General features: G+C 42.5%; 1 protein-coding gene across 4 annotated transcripts in view; it reads left to right on the plus strand.

The window, feature by feature from the left end:
* Bckdhb (branched chain keto acid dehydrogenase E1 subunit beta) overlaps positions 1-23001 on the plus strand; it is a 297770-nt gene that overhangs the window by 186802 nt on the left and 87967 nt on the right. The window contains exon 11 of one of the 4 annotated variants that reach the window (XM_052715551.1): positions 22807-22918. The exons of the other annotated variants lie outside the window; for them this stretch is intronic. The gene's annotated coding sequence lies outside the window, so the exon portion shown is untranslated. Of the gene's footprint in view, positions 1-22806; positions 22919-23001 lie in introns of those variants that run through there. 4 annotated transcript variants of the gene reach the window in all.

A 23001-nucleotide genomic window follows, 5' to 3' on the forward strand; every position in this document is an offset into this window, starting at 1 on the left:
CTTGCCCAAGTCCATCCTATGAGGACATGATATCTCTAGTTGAACTTATTTCTTCCCTTGGTGTTACTTAGGATTATGTGGACCTCTTTGTCCCTTTGCCACCGTGTCTGTTAATACTAATTTTTCTACTCATTGGTATTTTGGGATTTTTCCCTTAGCTACTTAAGACTTAATTTCCTTAACTTTCTTTTAGAAATGGAAAGTGTAGGACGAGTCAGGGGACAGTTTATGTACTAAGTGTGGCATCTGAGAACACCATCCCTGCTCTAATTGGCTCTGCAGGACCTAGCAGTAAATAACCCCTTCCCAAGACAAACAGCTTACAGATAGGTAATATTCAATATGAAGCTCAAAACAAATACATCTATATAACTGCAGAAAAAAAATTTCATAAAACAAGTGTTCTATGTTGTACAAACAAGGAAAATACTATTAAGATGGCACGCGGAGTATTGAACAAATGCCAATCGAACCTTCCACTACTGTAGACTGATCTTCTGCATAAGTCTGCACCCTGTGGCAGCATGGATATATATGCTAATTTAACTCCCCCTAGTTTCAATTGCTCTAGTCTCTTTAAAAATATAATATTGCTGAAGACACCATGCATTTCAGACCCTGGGCCCAGAGGCCTCTCAGCTGGAACTGACCTAAATGTCTCTTTCCTGAGGACTAGTTTTTGTGGAACTAGAAGGCATCATGCAAGCCTACAAAGGAGAAAAGCAACCAACAGTCTCACCCTATCATCCACAACAACAACCATCATGGAACAATAACCCCAAGGATGTAATAGTGGCACACATACCTTGGCAGTAACCAACAACTCTCTAATTGGACTTAAGACCTGCTCAACAAGAGGGAAATCATGCTGAGTACTGGAACCCTAGCCAACTACCTAGGGCTAGTGAAGTCATGAGTCTGGGAGAACCTATAACTGCCACTTTACTAAACAAACATACTTCCTAACTACATTCTAAATATTCTAAACATTTGTCCAATTACCCAGAGATAAGTGCAGTCATTACCCCTCATCAAAGAAACTTCTCTTTGTAACAGATGAAGGCGATTGTAAGATAAAACTACAAGCAATCAAAATGTAGAGTTGTGGATGCCGAGTCCAGTACCAACCTATACACACACACACACACACACACACACACACACACACACACACACAAATGTAACAATAATTGAGGAAAAAAGAGACCATCACTTTGAAGGAGAGCAAGGAGGGGTATCTGATAGTGTTTGGAGGGAGGAAAGGGAACAGGGAAATGATGTAATTATATTATAATCCCCCCAAATTAGAAATATATAAATGCTTTACAAAACTGATAGGCAACTTATATGAACATACCTGTGTACATTGAGCCAGGGACCCAGGGGAAAACCAAATACTACTGTTCTACTAAAGGAACATAGTAATAAAATGACCCCTAATAACATTCTGCTGTACCCATAGATCAGTGTCTTGCTCAGCCATCATCAGAGATGCTTCTTCCTGCAGCAGATGGGAACAAACACAGAGATTCACAACAGACATTATGTAGACAGTGAGAGACCTTGGAACCCTTAGCCCTAAACAGGATGTTTCCATCAAATCCCTCTCCCCAGGGCCCAGGGAATCTTGTGGAAGAGGTGCCTGAAAAGAATGCAAGATCCAGCAGGGAAGGAGGGCATCATGGAAGCACCAGGCCTTCTAAATACAGCAGGATCAATGCACATGTGAACGAACTCACAGGGACCGGGGCAGCATGCACAGGGTCAGCCTGGGTCTGCACCACATGGGGTCCTTGCGCCCAAAGAAGTGGACACGTGCCCCCACCCCTAACCCAGAAGCTATTTCCAATTGACAACCACTTGCAAATGAAACAACTAGTCGTATTCTGCAAGGGGTCGCAGTAGGGAAACAAGCTGCCCTTCAGGGTAGTTTACCCAGCAGCAGATGCCCTGCAAGAATAAACTCAACACTTTTGGAGGTTCTTGGTCTTATATTATGGGTCAGGGCTTTTTTTTTTTTTTAAACCTCACAGGTCCTTTGCCTATATAGTACGGCTTCCAGTTTTGTGTTTTTATGGGATTCCTGTATATAAGAACATGTGTGTATCTGTGTCTATGTGTTTCTTAGGCTTTCTCTTTGGCCCTTTTCCTTCTATTTGTTTTGTCCTGTTCTGATTGGTTTTGTTTTGTTTTATCTTGTATTTTATTATCGTCACTTAGATGCCTATTTGTTTTCTAGATCTGGGGAGGCGGGGAGGAACTGGGAGGAGTTTTGGGAGGGGACACCATAATTAGAATATATTATGTGGAAAAAAATCCATTTTCAATAAAATAAAAACAATTAACCACACATAGAATTGAAATCAGTATTTATATTTTCCACATCATTGAATACTTAATTAATTTTCCATAAATTTATAGTGGATATGTGAACTGGGCAAGTGTTGGGTAGCAGTTTCCCTGGGAATAAAACCCTCCATGTTGGAGGGAAGCTTGTTAAGACAAAGGATGTTCTGAGGGGAGATGAAACATCCCATCCTGCAGGGAAGCCTATTAAGCTCAGACTATACATAACTCAGAAGCTTCAGAAGTCTCTGAAACTGACAAGATTCATTTGACTCCTCCCTCTCCAAGCATATATAAACAGTAAGAACTATTGAGAAATACTCTCAGAGTATTTCTACCTAGAAGAAACTCAAGCCTGGAAAGAAGCTCAAGCCAGCTGAACTATTTAGAAAAGTCGCTCTCTAACTTGTTGAGATGCCTGCAGGTTGCATGGTGTGTTCCAGGTTTCTAGCTTTTATGAGCTGTCACCCAAGCTAGGGTGACAGGTGATGTAGCTATCTCTGTGTTATTTCTATACTGTAAGTTGCCCCTCACCCATACTCCTGTAAGTAACTCAATAAAACGTATTGGTTCACTAGACTAGATATTAGCAGTATCTTTACTTTGGCCTGTTGGTCCCCTCTCTGGGGTGAGTTATTTCTTCATGTTGTCCCAGGAGTTGAGTTGAGTTGCATGTGGTAATATGTTGTGTACCCTACTAAAATATGCCTGAAGATCAGAGAACAGAACAAGCCACTAGATTACACATAGATTTCAGGCAGTGGTGGCACACACCTTTAATCCTAGCACTCAGGAGGCAGAGATCTGTCTAGATCTTTGTGAGTTCAAAGCCACCCAGGACTACATGAGATTGACTCAGTCTAGGAGGGAAACAGAGCCAGGCAGTGGTGGCACATGCCTTTAATCCCAGTACTTGAGATCTCATGCCTTTGCTTGGGAAGCACACATGCCTTTAATCCCAGAAAGTGATGGCTGGGCAGAGAAAGGTATATAAGGCATGAGGAGACAGGAACTAGAGGTTTTTCAGGCTGAGGAGTCCTAGGGGTAAGATGTGGCAGTGGCTTGTTCTTTTGTCTCTCTGATCTTTCAGTAATTACTGCAATATCTGGCTCGAGGATTTTTATTAAAAGACCTTTTAACATTGGAGCTACAGTTGCACACAGCCAAACACTGTGTTACAGTTTAAAATGCAAAGTTAATAGAGCAACAACCAGGAAAAAAACAATGAAAACAAAGCAAGAGAAAAAAGGGATGGGAGAATGGGGGCATGGATAAAGAAAGGCCAAGGAAAATAATCAGACAGTGGATGGGATAGGGTAGAACCCTGGTTAATCAGGAAGAATTTAAGTTGGGTTAAGAAACAAAACCCACTTAAAGGCTGCTTATCTGGTAAAGTCTTCAAGAAAGTTGATGTAGAAAGGTTAGAACTTTGACAGAGCATGCTGGGGAGATGGCTCAGCTGGTGATGTGCTTGCAGCAAGTGTGAGGACCTAGTGTGATCCCTGTACTCGTGTGAAAATGTGGACGTGCTGGTGTGCACCCATCAACCCAGCATTGATGAGGCAGCGAGAGGAGGCCGCCTGAGGCTGCCTGGCCAGCCAGTTTTACCTAATCTCAGAGAGCTCCAGGTTCAGTGAGAGACAGTCTCAAAACCATGAGGGACAGCGGGAAGGGAAGCTGTCTCAGGTTGACCTCTGACCCCCACATGCATGAGCTTACAGGAACAGGCACACATACACCAAAATTTAAGCATGGAAAACATAAAATACTAGTAAGGTGAAAAATTTCAACAAAATTCATAATAATCAAAATAGTAGAGAAAGGAAAATATAGTTTCAGTATTGGCACAAGGAACATACCACAGTGAAGGCGTGACAGTTAAATCCTTTACATTCTAAAAGGGTAACATTAAAAAAGAAAGAAGGACATAAATACTGAAGGTACGGACAGAAGACGGCCAGAAGAAAACTTTACATACCACTTTCACTTTGTTAGGTAAGTCAAAGGGTGGATCGATAGATCTGTATATTGAAGATTGTGTGTCTTCACATAGAATGCAAACCTGTAAAGTGGGCATGGCAGTTAAGGCATTTAATCACATCCCAAGGCATAAAGAAAAATAACCATATGCTTCCCAAAGGAAAACATGAAAAAGCACCAAATTTCCTCACCACATCCCAAATTATAGCAAATATTCCAGCTTCTTGGAAATAATAAAGCACCCAGCTTAGTAACTGTGAAACCAAAACGGAAATGTAAAGCAGTTACCAAATCTTTAGAGTGTAAGCTCACAGATGGGGTCAGCTGGGATTTTGTGGCAGTAAATTTATGGACTTGGAATTTTTCAAACAGAAAACTAGAATTATAAGACTGCAAAAATAAGGAACAAAGAAGAACAAAGAGAAAGAAAACTGAAAATAGAAAATTCCAATGTGGAATGTAAAGTTAATTTTTTTCATAATTTTTTTTCATTTCATTTTATCCTATGATGGTAAAGTTATTATTTTAGTGTAAGCGTGACATGTGCATCTAAGGGCTCTATAATGGCTGTGAATACTTATACTACCTGGGTTCTCTCTTTAGGGGTAAGAGAATACTTTTGCTAAATTGAATGTTTTGGCTCCTAGTATTGCCAAAGGTCTTCATTACTAGTGTATCATATCTCACTGCTCTAATTAAATGACGTACCAGGGCCCTAGTTTGCTGAAAATTATAATTTCTCGATGGAGGTCTGCTTGTACTAAAAGCTCTCATCAGAGTCAGTGGCTATAAAGAGAATTATTATTTTCTTGGGGCTAGGGGCAGGGGACAGCTCAGTTCATGCCATGCTTGAGGTAAGCATGAGGATCTGAGTTCAGCCCTCAGAATTTGGGTAAAATCAAAGGCTGGGATGGTGGCACAAGGGTGGAATAAATTTTCTTGATCATTGGATTTATTCTGTTCCTCCGGACCCAGGAGTCTTATGGGTTCCAGAAGGGCAGGGTCTGCAGTTTGATCTTGCTGCTGATGGGTCCACAGAGCCTAGAATAGCCTGGAATCATGCCAGGTTCTCGGTGTGTTCCTGGTCAAATAAAAGTGGAAATGCAAGCCTGTGCCCAAGTAGCACCTCACTCCCTGTGCTTAATGTGCATGTTCAAGATGATGTTTTGACATTGTGTCTTTTATCCACAGCACTTGCCGCTAATTCCATCAGAATAATGAGGATATTAATTTTTCATTTGAAATGCTGAGACCCTAAATGTTTTGGATTTCAAAACTTTGGGAGATTGAAATATTTACATAAATAGGAGATATCTTAGGGCAAGGAATACAAGTTGAAACACAATGTTCATTTATATTTCATGTGCACCTTATATACAAAGCCTAAAGGTAATTTACACAGTATTTTTATTGACCTAGTGAATAAAAGTTATGTCCACTGAGCCCTCAAAAAGCAAAGGTACCAGGACCCTATTCATCCAGGAGGACAGCCCATGCTCGCATGGCCTCACCGTCTTTGCTGACTCTAAATTTATAAATACAGTGAGCCATAACATATTGAAAGAGAAATGATAGAGATACGATGTGCCACTTGAACAGCACATGTTCAGGCTAACTCATAGTGCGGCACCAGGCTCCATCAGCTGCTCAACCACGGCATCCTTCAGTCCCCACAGAGATGCTACATTGGAAGTCCCCAGGAGATGGGCACTGTTTCTCTGTGTTTCCAGTCTGTTTTGTCAGATAGATTTAGAACTGTATTTGTTAAAGGGCTCTGAGACAGCACTGTGTGTTAGAAGTGCCTATGTGTGTGGACAAAATAGATTATAGAGCTCATTCAAAACTCTTCTGGTAAGAGGCTTGTGGTGGCTTGAACAAGATGTCCCCCATTGTCTTGGGCATTTGAGCACCTGGTCCCCAGTTGGTAATGATGTTTATGGAGGTTTAGGAGGTGTGGCCTTGCTGGAGAGAGTATGGCATTGGGGCAGGATTTGAGACTTTAAAGACAAGCCCTTTCTAGTTTGCCCTCTATGCTTCCTGCTTATGATTCAAGCTGTGAGCCTTCAGCTTCCCGCTTCGGCCATCTTGCCTTCACTCCCTGATCATATCTCCCTGGAGCTATAAGCCAAATAAACTCTTTGGTCTATAAGTTGCCTTGAGGTGAAACCTATACTGTAGTGAACAAGAGAGGCTGGGCAAGGTGGCAGCTGTCACACTCCAGTGACAGGACAAAGGGGCAGCTGTGACACTCCAGGCTGGCTCCTCTTCTGCCGGGGTCACCCTCCCGTGTTCCATGCTTACATTCTCTGAGGGGTCACTTCAAGGTTTTTGTAATAAGTCATCATTACCTTTGTTCAAGCCAACCTTCAGAGCATCCTGATTCACCCATGCCTGTAATTCGGCACACATTGAAACCGAAGAGGGAAGCCCACATGTTTTCAATAAGGAACATTTGGGGGCCTCCTCCACTCTTGGGATTAGTTTTGTCTTGTGCTTAATTTTTCTTTTTGTATCTGTGACACAAATTAGCTGCAGATACTGTGCTAATGTTGAGAGTCTTAGTCATAATATAAGTGAATTCAGGCTGTGAGCTTGAGTACTGCATACTGCCATCTCCCCCAGGGAAGTGAGCAAGCAGCTGTCCTCTGGAGACCTTGTTGATTGACTACTGTTCCTGTGACATCCCTTACTGCAGTCCTGAGACCTTGGCACTGCCGCTAACCTTAGCCAGAGAATTCAAACACAGACCTAGGAAATTCTGTTTTACAAAGAATGTTAATGTTGCCAGTTTAGCATGACTTTTTAAATAAACTTTGTGTAAACTCTGATTCACCCTCCTTCCATTGAACTGAATGTTTATTCTCACCCGAATTTCTTTATTTTCTTAAATGAAGATTCAAAAAGTTAGAGAACAAAGAAGGGTCTCTGTTCCCGGCACCTAGTGTAAAACTTAGAAAGCACAATTTATCTTCCCAGCCTTCCTTCACCCAGAGAGAAGTTAAGATCCTATTGTTAGCAATAAGTAGTACTTAAAAAAAGGTCTGTCCCAGGCCGGGCGGTGGTGGTGCACGCCTTTAATCCCAGCACTCGGGAGGCAGAGCCAGGCGGATCTCTGTGAGTTCGAGGCCAGCCTAGGCTACCAAGTGAGTTCCAGGAAAGGCGCAAAGCTATACAGAGAAACCCTGTCTCGAAAAACCAAAAAAAAAAAAAAAAAGAAAAAAAAAAAAAAAAGGTCTGTCTCAACAGCTAGCTACCCTCCCAAGGTTCTCCCCAGGGAGATCTGTCCCCAAGGTTGGCTAACTCCTCAAGGGTTTTTCCACGGTTGTTTGGGGGAATTTCAAACCACGCCATCTGAGAACACGAACAGAGTTCATGCCTCCTTCTGGTTCTGCCTGCCTGCGGCATATACACTGTCTGCAGCTACAGAGGACAGACAGACACCTCATGTCGCTCCTGCCCACAAAGACCACCACGGTTGTGATGCCCCAGGCAGCCCTCTCAGCTGCTTACAGGGTGAGCTTAATTGACACTAGTTTTCACTGGGTTTATGGAGCTCTCCAGAATAGAAGAATCTATTCACTTCCCATGGAGACAAATGGCTCCCCAGTAGTGAGCTATGGTCCCCCCAAACTCTCACTGGTATTCACTCATAAAGTTGTATGTCATGGCCATTAAGTAGCTTGTCAATTATTGTATCAGAACCTCTGTCTCTCTCTGGGGCACAGGTATTGTTACTGGGCTGAGCATAGGCCCCAGCTCCCTTTTCTCTGAGAAGTGACTTCTCCATAGGACTCCTTTGTCCTAGAGGCTGGCTTGGTCCTAGAGCAAACTAAGACCCAATTTAGCATATTCCCCTAATGAAAGAACTCAGGCCTATTCAGTTTGTTTCATGCTATTTTGAACACAGTAAAGTTTCATATAGATTATGGGAAAACTGCCTAGGAGAAAAATGGAACAGTAGTGGTCTGTGATTCATGGTGTAGTCACATGGTTAGATACGATTATGAAAACTATGTGGAAACATAGAAACCATGGTCATTATGTATCTTTAAGTGGAAAAAAAATCAGAATTCAAAATTATATGTGTATTACAATTATAACTACTATTTCTTGTGATTACAGTGATTATTACTTATGATTTTCCTTGTAAAGGAGTCATCAGAGCACAGAAGCTATGCTAGGGTACATATCATGAGTATTACACACTAAGACGCAATTCAGTTGTTAGCATATATGTTACTCATAGAATGAAGTACCTCCTCATGTATACTTTACCCAATATTGCCAAATATTACCGTGGCGTAACTTTCATGTTCTTCAAAAGAACTGTCAGTGAACACCAGCACTAGGGAATCTTTTTTTTTTCCCATGTGATTACTTCAAAAACAGGAAATAAAACATAACAGTTTCCTTACTCTCAAACACTCTCTCATATGCATATAGGCACCCACAAGAGCTCTGCTAGATAAACTCAGAAGGGAAAATTCACGAGAAGAATTCACCTTCTCCAAATACTAAACTAGGGGCTGTGTACATTTAACCCATTTTATTCAGATGCAAATGTTGATTCTTCACAATTGTTGCACAAAGAAAAGGTCACATTCATACTTTTTAATTGAATGGGGCTTAATAAAGGGTCTTTGATAAAGATATAAGTAGGTTAAAGGAACTGGGATGGAAAGTTGGGACACCCAGCTTGAAGCCAGAAGTGGGGGATTTTTCTGAACCCTGGAAGAGGGAGGAGCTGCCAGATGAGATGTGACCACAGAGACAAGGTACAACTGATGAAACTGCCTGGGAGGAGAGGATTCATGTCACCGGTCCCCTCCTAATTCTTCAACGGTGCTTCCCATTGGCCTAACCTGCCTGCACATGGAAACCATGGAGGCTGGTGATTCTGTCCCTTGATGCCAGCCCCTCTGGGAACAGGGCTGGGCAGGGTAGAGATGGATTTGAAGGGTAAATGGAGAATTAACAGAGCATGGCAGATGTCAGTACCTGTCCAACCACAGGCTCACTATTCTAAGCCTGCTGGATACCATGGATCATTTTTATTTATTTTTTTTAATTATACTTAAATTGGGGGTGGGGATCACGTGCCAGTATACTGTAGGGAACAAAGGACGACTTGTGGGAGTTGTTTTTTTTTTTTTTTTCTTCCATTAAGTGGGGTCCAGGGATTGAACTCCGGCTGTCGGGATCTTTCTTGGTGTTGTCCCTTGTCGTGGGCAGGTCTGTTCTGCTGGAAGAAGTTGCCAGCAGAGTCTTCTGTAGCTCCTTGTACATTGGTTCTCAGTTCCTGTTCTTGATGAACAAAACAAAACAAACAAACAGACAAAAATGGCAGCTGTGCTGTCAGTGTGGGACTCAGCAGCTCCACTGGAGCTTGAAGCTGTTGGCTGTACTTCCACTTACGGTATCACTCCACTGGAGCACACAGGAGGTTCCTTTCAATGCGGAGGAAGCTCATTCTCTGAGCTAGTTCACGTCAGAAAGCCCTGACTCCAGTCCTTGGGCAATACTTCGGCTAAGAGACATAGGTATTTTTTTTGTCTCAGGATTCTTGGGACATGGCTTTCCCCACCACACCCTTCACTTTGTCTAAGTCTTTTATTTGTTCTCACAAATACTTTGCAGCCAGCCTTGCCCTCACTGTTTGTAGTGAGAGGACTCCCTCTGGGGCTGTGGCAGAAGAAAATATCCTAGTCTTCCTCTGCAGGGTAGTAGGCTAGGTCATTAAGCACAGCTGTGGAGCCTGGCACAGTTTGGGGTTCTTCATTTGTCTGAACTTGGCTTTCCTGACCCTGTCGCTCCATTCCCTCCTCTACCCAGAGGGCAGGTAGACACCTTGCTTTTCTTTGCCCTTCATCCGTTCCCTCAGTGATGCAATCAACCTCACAGGGGGTTTGGCAGAACAATACACTCCCCCCCCCCCCAATTCCTCTCCCTGGTTCTGTACTTCCCTCTCTGTCACAGACTGGGATTTCCTCCCCCAAAAACTTCTCATTGTTTGACTTCTGATACATACCCTTGTGTGCTCCTCCATGTTGTCATTGGGATTTATGCTCAAAAAGCAACCTTTTCCTCCATTGTCAACATCGTGTCTCCTCAGGAAGGGGAGGAGATCAGCCTGTGTGGCTCCATAGTCTTGTTAAAATACTGTACTAATTACTTTAAAAAAATTCTTGTCACTGGAAATTTTACCTCAGAGCCAGAGTGCTGCCTAAAGGTCAGGTCTCAACCACTCGTGTTCTCAGCCCGATTGATCAACTGCCCAATCTTTCCATGTACCTGGTTTCTAACTGGTCAGGGAGGAGGGGTAGGAGGTGGGAGTAGATGACAGGACTCTGAGAGGGGGACTCAGGGTTACTAAGCCCTGATGATGCATCAAATGAGCAACCAATGTCCTCGATCTTCAATTCCGAATTACAGAAATTAGACTTGGGTTTGGCTGTATCATAATTGTGTTTATAAGGTAGTAATTCTAACTCTCTTGGAGTTAAGTGGAAATTAAATAAGGCCGTGTCTAAAGAGCCTGCACCTCTGCAGCAAGTTTCTCACATGATACTGTCATCATCTTTTGCGTCATCCATTCCCAGCAGGAAGAAATCCTGATAGATTCATCACCGTGGACAAAGTGTGCAATACGGGGCCTTCCTGTGACGGTGATTGTGATTCGCATGAAATAAAACAAGTTGACAAGTCAGTCTTAGAGCTGAGGGTCAGCTGTGACTAAAGTGAACATCCCAATGTTTACGCGGGATATTTAGACATCCCATTTTTATTTGAAGAACTGGGCGAATACATGAACTTTTTCACTGTGAAGACAAGAAATCCACTCGTGTTGGTTTAAGGAAGGTGGAATTTGTTCTACAGAATCCAATTTTATGAAGACTGTTAAGCCTGATAAAACAGAAATTCACCATGTAGCCTTTCTGCTCTCTCCCTCTCTGGCCTTCCCTCCACATCTTGGGCCCTCCATGTTTCCTCTGCACTGCAAGCCAACTTCATTCTTGACCCTCTGCTGACTTTTTCTCAAGTCACTCACCGCCTTGCACTCTGCTCCCTGAAGAACAGCTTTCTTTGCTTCACATCACAAGCAAATTCAGTATTTGTCTATCTAATTCCCAGTTTCCCAGAGTGAGAATAATGGGCTCAGCTTAGGTCAGGCTCCTTGTCCTGGCCTCCAGCTGGAACTAGAAATAGATGTAGGTATATTGCATATGGAAAACTGGAGAAAGATGGCGTCTCCACACAGTATGCTTGTCAAGTCACTTTCTCTGATAGAGGTAGTTGTTTCATCTTAAGAAAGTGTTTTATCTAGACTTATCAATGAAGGTGAAGGAGAAGTGTGGCTGACATGTTCTCCTTTGGAAGACTCTGTGCAGAAGAAAAACAGTTGGTGCTGGCAACAGGAATTCCTTTGTGTTCCTTTAGTATTACCTTTTCTGTCATCAAACAGGGCACTCACACCCACCAGATACAGTGCTTATTCTTTGCTTCAGCAAAATTTCTTAAATGATCATTAAGAATCAGTCAGCTAATGAAGCCATTATAAGATAAGTCTGGAAAATGGAGCCTCTGTTACATAAGGCTTAGAAGCTGAAAGTGAGCTGAGCTGGGTGAGTTCATGTCTGTGGTGATATATTGTGTACCTCAATAAAGCTTGCATGGGGATCAGAGGACACAGCAAGCCACTAAATTAGACATAGAGGTCAGGCAGTGGTGGGACACACCTTTAATCCTATCACTTGGGAGGCAGAGATCCATCTGGATCTCTGTGAGTTCAAGGCCACACTGGGTTACAGGAGAGAAACAGAACCAGGCAGTGGTGACACACACCTTTAATCCCAGGAAGTAATGTGACAGGACACAGAAAGGTATATGAGGTGTGAGGAAACAGGAGTACTGTCTCTTGAGGCTGAGGATTTCGTAGAGGTAAGCTAGTGGATGGCTGTTCTACTTCTCTGATCTTTCAGCTTTCACCCCTATATCTGGCTCTGTTTTTTTTTTTTTATTATAAGACCTTTTAAGATTCGTTTACACATTTTCTGCTTTTGCACACAGATCATACATCATGGATACAAATGGGAAAAAAAGATGGGGTCAGACTTGTTGAAAATATCAAGCCCCTGGTGTAGCTGGAGAGTTTTCTCTCTGGGCCCTGCCAATCCCCGGCAGTCCGACAGCCCACTTATAAAATAAACACACAGACGCTTATATTATTTAAACTGTTTGGCCTAATGGCTCAGGCTTCTAGTCATCTAGTCCTTACATCTTAAATTAATCCATTTCTATAAATCTATACCTTGCCACGTGGCTCGTGGCTTTTACCGGCATCTTCACATGCTGCTTGTCATGGCGGCGGCTGGCAGTGTCTCCCTCTGCCTTCCTGTTCTCTCAATTCTCCTCTCTGTTAGTCCTGCCTATACTTCCTGTCTGGCTACTGGCCAATCAGTGTTTTATTTATTGACCAATCAGAGCAACACATTTGACATACAGACCATCCCACAGCACTTTTTTTAAAAGATTTTTTTTAGTCATTTAAATAGCCCAGGCTGGCCTCGAACTCGTGATCCTCCTGCCTCCACCTCCTTCAGCAAATCCTACCAGCATGCACTGCCATAAGGGGGCTAGAGTGGCCCCGAAGAGCAAAACCAGAGTGTGTGGAGGGGTCTTAGATGGTGCTCGTTAAAGCAGTTCTTCATTAATTTATGGTAAATTTATTTAGTTATCCTCGGTAGGCCGAGCCTTTTCTGGTTTGCTTTGAAATGTGACTCTGAATCAGGGAGAAATGTCGGGTGATTCCAAGGCCAGACTCCAAGGAAGCCTGTTGTTTACAGATGTCACTGGGAAAGCAGCAACTCTCTGTTTCTTCTCTCTGATGCCCAATTCAATCTTATTTCCGTGTTTCTTTAGTCATTTATTACTTTACTTTTAATCCCTAGAGAAGAGAACCAAGTCATATTTTTGACTCAGAGTGACCCTAAGGCCCAGTCTCTGGTTCGATCAATGTCCTGTTGATAGAAGACCAGAGCTTGTATCACAGAAAGCATGCTGATGCTTTTCGCTGCAAGGGCCCATGGGAGCTAATATGTGATGATGCTCACTGAGCTGTGCAGTTGATGTCATTGATGTTTCCATCCTGCAGCTATACAGCCACAGAGAACAGCTGTCCTGATAAGAATAGTACTGGGTCAACATTGACCCTTTTCTGGAATGACCCAGCTATCAGGGCTGCCAAGGGAAGTTTCAGGAACTCTCAATGCCTTTTATGGAAGGACACCTTCTCTTAGGATGTTCCCCAGAAGTGAAAGTTTTGAGTAGATGTTGGAACCCAAGATTGACATTTATTCTGCAGGAAAGAACAAAAAGCCCTCCACAGGCTGGGAAACATGCAGTGTTGGATAAAAGAAAATTATATCAGCTGGCTTGTAGTTTTAAACATTTTTCTCACAAAGATCAGAGGTGACCTAGAACTTTGAAAAAGTGCTAAGCATTACAAACTGTAATGTAAATTGTAAAGTCAGAGTCCCGCTCCATTCCATCAGCTGCCTCAGTTCCAATGAAAGTTGCATTACCCAAAAGACGTGCCTTTAGATGTAAGTTTAAATAAAGTACCTCTACAGAAGATGAAAATTCTATGTAATTTCACATAATTAAATGTAGCTATTTTGTCACGCTACAATTTTCTGCTCTGCTCCTTATGTCTACAATTTTGACGTTCGTCATGGACTCGGATGTCTTATTTCTGTGCAGTCTAACTCACATTTGTGGGGTGCAGATGGTAATTACTCTCTGCCCAAAACCAAACAAGATGCCCCCGGTTCTCAGTCTGATGGCACTTGAAAAAAAAATTAGCAAAGAAAACAGGGAATGTTCTCATTCTGAGCACCAACAGTGACGGCTTGACAAAGGTCGCTGATTTTTCTGTCTGTTCTGCCTTCTCTTCTCCATCCATCCTTTGGTGAGAATTTGATTGAACATCTTGACGTGATCATCTCTGGAAGGCTGCACTTGGCACCCCACTCTGAAAGCTAATATTTCTTATTACAAACAACAGTGTTCTCAAGAATGCTTCATTAGCAGACATTCATTTTCTTGTCTCTTCAAATAGGAGATTATACAGAATATCAAAGCCTGAAGTCATGTGTTTTTTTTTCCTTCTCATTCCTGTTCTCTTGTACATACAAAATTTTTAATTGTTTAGGCTTTCTGTGTAGAAACTATTTATGTGCGAAGATCTGTGAAGTCAGAAAAGCTGAGCCCATTCTATGAGCATTGTGTGGACTTTATCAATATAAGCATTGCCCTGGGCCAGGGACCAATGATATTACAGAAATACAGACAAGGTCAAATACACTCACCAAGACATAGTCTGGTGAGATAGAAGCAAAGTGGCATCTTAGCATTGTCCTTTAAAATGGCCTTGATTCTCTTAAGCCTGAGGAGGTCCACACTAAAAGCATTAATTGATTAGCAGTATAAATTCTATATTCACATGGAAAATTGTATAGTGGCTTATGAATGGCACACTTGTACAACCCCAAGCTTGCAGGAGATTTTGTGGTTTAGCACTGCTCCTAAAAGACAATCTCACTGATGTTCTTCTTCTGAGATGACCCTGGCTGACCTGGTACTTGCTATGTGGACCAGGCTGGAGATCACAGAGATCCACCTGCCTCTACCTTCCAAGTGTTGGGATTAAAGGTGTGCACTGTCATGCCTGGCTAAAAATGTTCTTTATTCCATGACTAGGGAGATACAGGTGGTGAGATAAACATCAGCGACAGTTCACACATACCTGGACTTGCTCCAAACACTCTTCTTTAGAAAATCTGGACTAGACCCTTTGCATGGTGAGACAGTTGTGTAGCTTGATCTGCTTGGGGGGCCCCCTCTTGGTAGAATCAGAATCCATCCCTGGTGCATGAGTGGGCTTTTTGGAGCCCTCTACCTATGATGGGACACCTCATGCAGCCAGGAGGAAGGGCTTAGACTTGCCTCTACTGGATGTGCCTCCCCATGGGAGGCCTTGCCTTCTTGAGGGGGGGGAGGGGGGCTTGGGAGGGGAGGCTGGGGTAGGGCGGGAGGAGGAAAGAGGGGGATCTTTGATTGGTGTGTAAAATAAATGAAAAAAATTCTTAATAAATAAATAAATAAAATTTGGAATAACTAATGAAAATCCAAAGATGGTGTTCTACAACCAACCAGCCTCCCTTCCCTCTCCCTCCATTCTTTTCTCCCTTCCTCTCTGTTGATGGTATTGTATAAATCATGTGCAATAGGATTTGAAAAGTATGTGTTACTTGCATATTTATATTTCCACTTATAAGTAAATATGTAATTATCCTGAATTTGAAATGAATAGGACTGACTATGGGAGGGAAACATCCAGCTAGCATCCTGGAGTCACATGGCAATTGGCAAGAACTCTGGGACAGACTACTGGAATCTAAGAGGTCTGTAGAATTGACTAGATCATTGACTCTGATATTGCTGTTGGCTAGGAAAAGGGCGCTGATGGATGTGGACAGGGCAGAGATCTCTTCTTCCCTTGAATCCGGTTATTAACCAAGAGGTACTGATGAAGGGACAGCTCTCTTGATCTTTTTTGTTTGTTTGTTTGTTTTGAGATAGGGCCCAAAGATGATCTTCAACTGCTGATTCCTCTGCCTCAACATTCTAGGTGCTGGTATTACAGGTGTGACCCACCATGCTTGATGCTCTGATTTTTTCTTTCATGTAATTGGGAGCCAAGTTTTATTGTGCATGTAAAATGAGTTTCCCAGTATATCTCAGATGTAAATAACAATTCCCTCACTGTTTTTTCTTCAAATCTTTTGACTCCAACCACTTATACCAGAGTGAATAAGCTGATTCATTTGTCAAGAGTGTCAAATTCTGTGGCTTGCAGCTGAGATGAAATCCCCATTTGTTCACACTGTAGAAACAGCCTCCTGATAATGGCAGCCAGTGCTGGCAATTCATAGAAACGAAGTTGCTCCCGCTCTGGCTTTGCCTGTCCGATCAGTAAACCTGCTGAAAGGCAAAGCCTCATCCAGGAATTAGTTCTAAGTAGGAGGCTATAATATGACACTCTGGGAAACATTTGAAAATCTAACAAGCTCCATACAAACAGTATTAGTTTTTAGTTATAATCACTCAAAGATGTCTCATGGTATGTGCAGTTTGTGTTTTTATTAGTGCAGGGTGTGTTTGGGTTTTCTGCAGGCCAATTTCACTCTCTAGACTAATGCCTTAACCTTGAACCTCAAATCATAAAGGCAGGAATTTCCCTTTTCTCTGGCCCTGAGCTTTCCCTCATTAGCTGCTAATGAAGCAATGGTTGTAGAGCCAAGTCCCATGTGGGCTAGTTGGCCTTGAGTTAAGAGAAAGTTTCTCAAGTCACAGATGAAATTCCCGTTTCTAGGCAGCAACAGGCAGATGTCTCTCTATCATGGGATGCAATATGTATTGCAGCCTACAACGACACTTGGAAAAAAGACCAAAGATGCCATAGTGCCAAGAACGACCTGCTGGGGTGTTCATTGACATACCTTGCGGCATTTTCCTTAATGACAAAGAAAATTCTAAACAAAAATCAGAAAGAAAGGAAAAATTTTAGAAGGTTCTGCTCAAGAGTACTATCTAACCGAAAAGGGATATTTTACTCCGAATAGACGGCTTTTGCACACAATTTTAAGTATTAGTCTTGGTTTTCACGTGTCTTTTTTGTTTTGTGGGAATGGAACTTAAAGCCTTGTGCATGCTAGGCAGGTGCTCTACCACTGAGCTGTATGCCTCCAGCCTGAGTTTTCTAACAATCTCCCCATTTCCCATTTCATACTGTATATGGAGAAGAAAGCTTGGTGCACACATCATCTCTATGGACCTGTCCATCCTCCTGGCAGCTTCTGACAGTGTAAATCCCCCTCGATGAATTAAAGCCTCTCTTTGCTCATTCCCTGGCCTTCTGAAATCTGCCTTTCCACTAGTGACTCTTCACATACCACTTTCATCAAAATAGCTAGTGCCCACACAGCCTCCACATTCAACCTCTATTCTTTGGTCCTTGGTCTTTGGACAGACATCAAGAAGGGCAGACTTGGGGAGAGAGCAATGTCCCTTGGAGTCCTGGTCCTCTGCCATTTGGGAGGGCAAACATGGAAAGCCCTGCTCTCCACCTCAGGAACAGAACTGCATTTGCACAATCTGTCCTAATAACTCCGCCCCCACCCCTGACTGGCTCCATGTTTCGGAGTCCAGAGTAAAGTAAAAATTCAAGTACTTTTGCTCAAAATGCATTAAAAGTTACCACTAAAAATAATGCTTTTCCTTCTTTCTCTCTTAATTTGTCTGGGCAACTTCTTAGTTGCTATTTCATGTCTTAAGTAAGAAAAAATTAAAATCGCAAATTATTAGCATGGGTTTTGGATTATATTGTTATATTACAATGTCAGCTTTAAATTCAAATTCTAAAGTATTCAATTCAGAAATCTCTTGCTGTGTACCTCACAAAGTCTGGGTATTCTTTTCCTCCCAGGATAGTGGGGACACTGCAAACACATGTTCTGTTGTGCTGTTCATCCCTCTGTATGTATTACACACATGCGAGTTGATATGTACACACACAACCAACACTGTAGCTAGCTTATGGCTGAATCTGGAAAAACAGGAGAAAAAGAACCTGGGGCCGCCCTGCTCGCTCTTCCTTCGCCGTCTTTTTCCAAGTGTTTTGCTACTCTAAAGAAGCAGCTCAACTAAGAAGAAGAATCTTTGCTTTTCTTGTTCTTCTTCTCTTAGAAATGATTCTGTCCTAACTAGCATGGGCAGACTGAACAGTAACATGACCTCTCAAAGCTTTCAGCCTTTTCCTTTCTCTTCCCCTCCTCAGTTTAAAATAGGAAACATCTGTATTGTGTTGGGTCATTGCTACCTCCCCACACAGTGAATTCACTAGAAGTTTAAGCTTGAAACGTCGTGAATGTATGTAGCCCCTGACTAGAGAGGCAAGACTATATAGGTGATTCTTTTCCTTACACACATGGCCCATCTCATCATGCAAATTTACTTACAAAGCCCAGATTCAAAGATAAAGTCATTAAGAATTTCTACATTTGAAGCTACCATTACAGCTAGTGTCCCATCACTATACAAAAGGCAGATGCTTAATTGGTTAAAAAAAAAAAAAAGAAGGTTATTTGGGGTCATAGAGCTGAAGGTTCCAGTTCATGATCAGGAGCCTTTGCTTGTGTCCTGTTTCAAGGCAGCAGTTCCTGGAGGGGCTGGTGGCCAAGGAAACACTGCCTGTTTCATTAGCTAGGCAGCAAAATGCAGCATGACTAAGTTCTGGAGAAACACAGTGCCTTGGGAAAGTACACCCCCAACGACTTAGGGACCTACTAGAGAGGCCTTACCTCTCAAACGTTCTACTCTGCCCTAGCAGTGCCACTTGGGCACCAAGCTTTCAACACACGAAAATTGGGGGCCTCTTAACCTAGTGTGTCCCCTTAGCCCCAGAGGTTCATGTCCATATTACAGTGCAACGTGTATTTATCACATTTCCAAGAGTTACCCAATTACTAAATGCTCCAACATCTCTCAACTGTCCAACTGTCGTCTGTCTGAGACTCCAGGGGACTCAACTGAGGGCCCTTGTAAAGATACAGAAGAAAGTTGAAAGCTTATAAAAGCCAATGACAGCACAGTGCAAATGGGAAGAATAGGATTAGCTCAGAGCAACACCAAAATAGAGCAAGGCATATTACCGTCTAAAGCTCCATGTCTGGCATCTGGACACACTGTGGCAGATCTGAGCTCGCAAAGGCTTGGGTAGCTCTATTTGACAGCCCTGGAGACACAGCACATTCAACTGGCTTGAGCTGTGTTCCCTGTTGTCTATACTTTCCTTTGTGAGCGTCGTGTGTTTCTTTCTGGTACCTTTTCCTTCCCAGGGTCTCCACTGCAGCTTTGGCAGCTTGCAGCGATTCTGATATGACAGCACATTTCCTGACATCCGTGTGTCCCTCTGGAAGTTTCTTTTGGAAGACCCCCAAAGTCCTGCATTTTTCATGGCTGCAAACTCGTGACTTGGATAGTGACAGGAGATGTCACTTGTAGCCGGGCTTCCTTAAATGATGACTTAGTAGCCTCTAACTGTCTTGCCTACTCAACAAGGAAAACATAGAGAAACAAATAGTCCTGGGCATGTGGGGCACCCTGGAGCTTTTTTTTTTTTTTTCTTCAAACAGTTCTACCCTGTAAATTCTATGGCATAGGTTTGTATTTCTGTACTAGGAAACCTGTGATGGACCTTAGGGCTGGGAAAATTTCTAGGATGGCCTCCAGGTATATCTTTCCTAATGTTTTCTGTCTGAAGCACTTGGCTTCTGTTAATTGGTACTAACAACTGCACCCTCCATGCCTGCAACTGTCTAAGAGCTGGCAAGTCTGCAATATTTCCAAATGTCCTGCTCTGTTCCTTGTTCCCAATTGTCACAAGGAAATTTGGCCACAGCACTCAGTAATATCCGTGCCATAGCCAGATGTTTTACTGCCTTGAAATTTTTTGCTGTCAGATAAACTAGCCATGAACAAATGACCAAGGTGCTGCCCAACATTGCTATGGTGTGACCAGAGTGACACTCTAGTCTAAGTAGAAGCCTCATTTAATTGTAAACAGCATGAGTACAGTTTTTACTGCCCATATTCTTAATAACATTCTAATCTCCTGTGGCCCAAGCAGAGTTACCCATGAATCTCAACTCACTAAATTTTAGGCTTTTTCTTTTTCTTTCCTTACAATCTCTTAATGCCAACCAAAGAATTCATATCACCATGGCTCATAGTTAGAGCAATGATCCCAATATGCTACCTGTTTTCTGTATTAGTCAGCCTACGGTTACTATCACAAAATATTTGCAATTATAAACTTGAAAAAAGAAAAAGCTTCCTTTGGCTCATGATTCCCTAGGTTCCAGTCTGTGTAGTCAAGCATTCTCAGTGCTTTTGGCCCCTGGAGCAGGAACATATGGAAGGAGTGTGTGCTGGGGGAAAAAAAAACAAACAAAACCACTCCCCTTACCAGCCTGAATGCAAAAAGAAAAAAGATGTGTGTGTGTGTGTGTGTGTGTGTGTGTGTGTGTGTGTGTGTGTCCCATAATCCTGTTTAACTATTTAAGAGGGTGGTTCAATATCCTAAGGTCCTCTTGAAGGTCCCACTCTCACCTCCCAATGCCACCACCACAGAGGCCAAGTCTTGAACACATACACTGTTGGGGGACATCCAAAGTCCAGCAGAACAGCAGAGCCCTGATGAGCACAGAGCCTTGTGAGGCAGCAGTTCACACACTCGTGATGCTGGCTCTGGACTCACTGCGACTGCTGAGTTTCACCCCATCCACCTAACAACTGCCATGTGTGGCTCTATCAGCACCTCACCCCCCTAGATTTCATCTACCTTTATAGAGTAACTTAACACCCATTTCACTCCCAAGGCTCTGACGATCTTATTGCATGTAGAACAGATTTTAATACATACCAGTTCTGAAATAAAACTTGCCATTTTCTCCCTAAATCTGCCATTTCTGGTGTAGTTTCTGGAACCCAAATTCTCTGTCACTGGGGTCACGACAACAGGATGCTGACAGCACAGTAATTGCTCAGTGAACACTGGTTTATTGACACACTGAAAATCTGCCTGGAGTCACCCTTAATTAACCCCAAATTGATCTTGGTCGTCAATTTCCCATGCCCTATCTCATTGATCATACCTTTTTTAAAAAAAAAAAAGATTTTTTTTTATTGCTTTTGAGAGAGAGAGAGAGAGTGAGACAGAGACAGAGACAGAGAGACAGAATAGGGTTGTATACTTGAGTACAGGTGCCTGCAGAGGGCAGTAGAGGGCATCTGATATCCTGGAGCTGGACAGGAAGTTGGAAACTGCTTAATGTGCACGCTGACAACTAAGCTTGGGTCCTCTTTGAAGAGCAGCAAGTGCTCCCAGTGAGCCATCTCTCCAGGCCCTGACCGTACATTTTGAAATTATTTTTTATGATAATCTTTAAGATACTGGACAGAGGCTGGGAATGAAACTCCACTTCTACCCAACACTAGCCAAAAACATTTGAAAGGAAAAGCACTGATAGTAGTAGCTAATGGATAACTTTCAATCATCCCCAAATAATATCTATATTTCTTCTTTTTCTCTTCCCTCCCACCCTCTCTCTCATTCTCGCTCTCCATATGTATGTACTTTCCCAAAACCGTAACCAAGGGCCTTACACTCAATCCATGTCAAGGCCACGTTGGCTTCTGCCTTGTGTGTATCTTGCAGGAATTGTAAGTTGACAGACTTTAATTATGGTGTCTTGATATTTCCACTGCTTACTACTTCTGGTTAAACCATAAGTACGGTGGCAGTATGTGTGGTATTTTTCTGGCACGTTCAATTTAAACTAGGAACTATGAAAACCCAAAGGGTATTAAAAACAACAGTGATAAAAATAAAGAGAAAGTTTATAAAGAAAGATAGGGGCTTAGGGATACATCTCATGGTGCTATTTGGATTATATTCAAGTGAGGTTCAAGATGATTATTATTTTGGGATCACCTTCCAGGTCAGGTTCTCAAATCTTTGTTTTAGGCTTGGCATTATGGAAACACCAACATTGCTTTCTTGGCTGACTAGACTCATCCAGTCACTAACTGCCTGCAACACCAAAGAAGAATTTTCCTTATTTCAAATGGCCCAGGCACTGAAAACAGTGGACTACTTGTAATATAAATCCAAAGACATACCAAAATAGCACACTCCATCTGAGTGGCCCAGAAAGTGTTATAGCCAAGAAATAGAAATCCAGTTTAGAATCCGTGATGAATTTCTCCATCCAGCTGCTAAAAAGTACTATTTTAAATAAACTAGACTTTTCTACATTTTTTTTAAAAAGTGATAATTATAGTAATAATGTAATTAAAAAGTGATCTCTTTCATAGCACTATTCCAAATACTACTAACAGTTCAGTGACATTGTATTAGACAACATCAAAGCCAAAGATGTAGTGTATTGATCAATCAAAAATGACTTTGATTTCTTTGATGTACTTGACACTATGAGTTTAAAGCAGAAGTAAAATGAGCAACTCCTACCTTCAAAAGATCAACCAATTTGAGGTAACAAAAATATATGCATATGAGTAATCAAAGGAAGACACAGCCTAACATGTAGCTTTGCAAGAGAGAGCAATCAGAGAAGAAAGAAGCTGGAGCTGTGTGTAGGGAGAGAGAGTGAGTGGGAGCGTGGGAGTAAGAATGAGAGCAAGTGAGTGGGGTGGTTGGGTGGGGGGGGAGAAAGGGGAGGGACTTTTCTCCTTGGAAAGGGGATGAGGACCATATTTATTCCAAGGACCTTTGCAAGATAAAATATGCCAGAAGCTTCAGATACTGATGATTCTGTACATTATTTCCCATTTCTTTAGCTTTGAAAGCACATGCCAATTGCAAAGAGGAGGCTACAAGGACCAATGAAGACTTGGGGCATCCTCAGTTATGAAGGGGCCTATGAACTTGGAAGAGCAGCTTGTCTTAAGAAATCGCCTCTTCAGAGGAATGAGATGCTGAAGGGATAGGAGAAATATGTTTATACCTTCTGTTTTAACTCTGCATTCGTTTTC

This window comes from Peromyscus californicus, unplaced genomic scaffold (genome assembly GCF_007827085.1).
Source record: "Peromyscus californicus insignis strain IS unplaced genomic scaffold, ASM782708v3 Scaffold_11__1_contigs__length_118956290, whole genome shotgun sequence".
NCBI lineage: Eukaryota > Metazoa > Chordata > Mammalia > Rodentia > Cricetidae > Peromyscus > Peromyscus californicus.